We start from the raw sequence: 3,187 nt of genomic DNA, 5'->3' as shown, positions 1-3,187 counted from the left end.
TTCTCCTACTTTTTCTTTTTTATTTTATATAAAATAAAACCAAACAAAATAAAACAGAATAAAGTGAGTCAGAATAGAACAATGAAAGTGATACAAGACTTCAAAACAAGATAATAGGAAATTAACAATGGCTACCATAATGTCTCGTTTTCTTCAAAATAGTGGTCCATACCATCATATGTAATCAAACAATAAAACCAGTAAAAACAAAGCAATGGATGCATTATGGGACTTCAAAACCAGATAACAAGAAATCAATAATGGCTACCACAGTATATCTTATCTTCAAAATAGCTGCCCATATCATCAGTCATAGTAAAATCAAACAAAACAAGGCAGAATAAAACCAAACCTAACAAGACTATGAACACAGGAATTCAATACAAGATAATAAATTAACAATGATTATCACCTTCTCTTTTTAGACACTTCCACCCCTTCACTTTCACAGTATCTACTGTACATTTTGGGTCCCACTAATTCTTTCAGTTTTTTATGCTAGGGAGATAACACAGTGTTCACCCACATGAGTCTGAACCATTTGTCCCATGAGTATAATCTCTGGTTGTATTCATTTACCTACAAGAGCCTCGAGACTATTTTCTTTATAGCTGGGTAACTTTCCATTGTATAAAAACACCGTGTCTTTCTTAGCCATTCTGTGGTTAATGATCAAGCTACCCCTGCTTTGTTCTGGTTTCCTCTCACATGAAACAATTTTTTTCTCTCCTTTTTTTCAGTCTAGGACTTTCCTTTTGAGTTTGATGTGTTTTATGTATACAACATATTATTAATGGATCTTGTTTCTTGATCTACTCTTCCTGTGTTTCTTTTTATTGGAGAATTGAGGCCTTGTGCATTAATGGTTACAACCAGCATGCACTGGCTTATCTCTGCTGTGCCATCCTCCTGCTCCTGGCCTTCCACTTTTCCTTTCATTCAGTTGCCTGTCCTATTTGTCACTCTATTGCTATGTATGGAACCATGATCATCTTTATTTCTCTCTAGGGTATCCTTCAGCACCCTTTGTAAGGGTGGTTTGGTGTTCATGAATTCCTTCAGTTGTTCTTTATCATGGAAGTTTTTTATGTTTCCATCAGTTCTGAAAGATAGTTTTTCAGGGTACATCAATCTAGGTTGGAAGTTGTTTTCTTTCAGGATTTGAAATACTTTACTCCAAGTTCTTCTTGGCTTGATGATTTGTGTTGAGAAATCTGCCTTGATTATGATGGGTTTTCCTTTCTAGGTGATCTGTTTCTTTTCTCTAACAGCCTTTAGAATTCTGTTCTTGTGCTGAACTTCTGGGATCTCTATTATTATAAGTGTGGGTGTAGATTTACTTTGGTTAGGGCTAGTTGGAATTCTGTATGTTGCTTATCTGTATGCCAGGTGCTTTTCCCATGTTTGAGAAGTTTTCCGCTATCACTTCTGTAAGTGGTCTTTTTTTATGTCATTTGTGTTGATTCCCTGCTTTTTCACTGATATCTATTATTCTTAAATTATTTTTCTTTGTGTCATCTTACAGTAGTTGAATTGTTATTTCCTGACTCCATGTTATTTTTAAGAGATCTTTCCTTTCACAGTTGCTAGCTGCAAACCTGTCTTCAAGGTCTGAAAGTCTATCTTCAGTTTCTTTCATGTAGTTTTGCCAGCTGTTGATGAATGTTTTTATTTCCTGAATATCTCTTTGAATCTATTTCATGCATTGTAATTCCTTTCTATATTGTTCATTCAGGGTTTCCACATTTTCCTATGCTCCTCTTTTTTTTTTAAATCTATGTCTTCTTTAGATATGCTCAGTAATTCTTTCATTACATTTGTGATTTCTTCTTTTACCTGAGACATTACTTCTAATCTCATTACTTTTCCAGTCTCATGAAGTTGCTCCTTTACTTCAGTTTCTATCCTTCCGGGGATTTAAGGTGCATGACTTCCATTTTCTTCCATGACTATATCTCCCAGACTCGTTTTGTGTAGGGTGGAGGTCTTACATTGCCTTTTACCCTTTCATCTTTGACATTCTCCTGAGTTCCTCACAAGCCAGTTGTGGGGCCCCAGGCACTTCTCACATTGGCTGCCCCTCCATAGTGTAGGGCAATGGGCCAGGCACCTGGGTTTCTATAAACGCAGGTTCCAAGGAAGGCAATGTGGGATGGGGTGGGCTCCTCCAGGCCTGTGCATTTACACTGAGGCTTCACAGATAGCCATGGGTGCATGATGGTGGGGCTGCTACTTCTCTCGGCCTGTGTGGCTATGCTGGGACTCCTGTGATGGCAGCAGGCATACAGGGGCATGTTTGTCTGATTCTCCCAGCCTATGCAGGCTACCTGCAGGAAGCAAGCATCTCCAATGGTGGCCTGAGGGTACATGGGGTATATCTGGCTGTTTTTCCCTGCCAGTGCTGGTTACCTGAGGGAATCAAGTGTCCTGATGGTGGCAGATGCCCAGAAGCAGGTCTTACTGTTTCTCCCTGCCTGTACTGGCTGCTCACAGGAGGCGAGCCTTCTGATGCTGGTGTGTTGAGGGGTAGGTCTATTTCTCCTTGCCCATGCTGGCTCTCTCCCTCTTCTTATATAGCCATCCACATCAGCCATAGAGGTTCTGCTCTACAGATCTTTCTTATGTCAAAGGGCCTGGCTCTAAAAGACACAGTCAGATTGTGTCTCCAACCTCTCAATACCTCACAATGAGAGCAAACCCCAACACAAGTTTCAGAAGGAACAGACTGTGTTCAGACCTTTGTACCATCCTCTGTCATGGAAAGGCACAAAAGGTAGAATCACTGTGTCAATAGGATGGGCTGTTTACTGAGGTACAAGAGCACACAGCCTTGCATGTGAGTGCAATAAAATGCCAAGTGAGACTTCCTTATCTCGGAACTGTTGTTGAAGACAGTGGGTAAAAGACAGGAGGTGTGGACAAAGCTTCGTGGACTGTGCTATTGGAGCAGGATCTGAGAGGGGAGCCTGCAGGTGAAGAGTGCGCATCAGGACCAGGTTGGCTCCCAGCAGGAGGACTCTACAGAGCTCACGAACGAACCCCTCTGGAGGACAGAATGTGCGCAGAGCCCAGGAAAGGCACCAGGAGCACTCTGTGGATAAGCTATCCCTCCTCCCACACCTTTGTCCTTTCCCTGATGCAACCTAGAGCTACCCAGAGGAACACAGTGGAAGGAGAGAAGATGGGG

The sequence above is a fragment of the Cavia porcellus genome, unplaced genomic scaffold (assembly GCF_034190915.1).
Source record: "Cavia porcellus strain 051 isolate PalLab524CR breed Dunkin Hartley unplaced genomic scaffold, mCavPor4.1 scaffold_9, whole genome shotgun sequence".
NCBI classification, from domain to species: domain Eukaryota; kingdom Metazoa; phylum Chordata; class Mammalia; order Rodentia; family Caviidae; genus Cavia; species Cavia porcellus.
The sequence above is the reverse complement of the archived record's forward strand: the minus strand, read 5'-3'. Positions refer to the sequence as shown.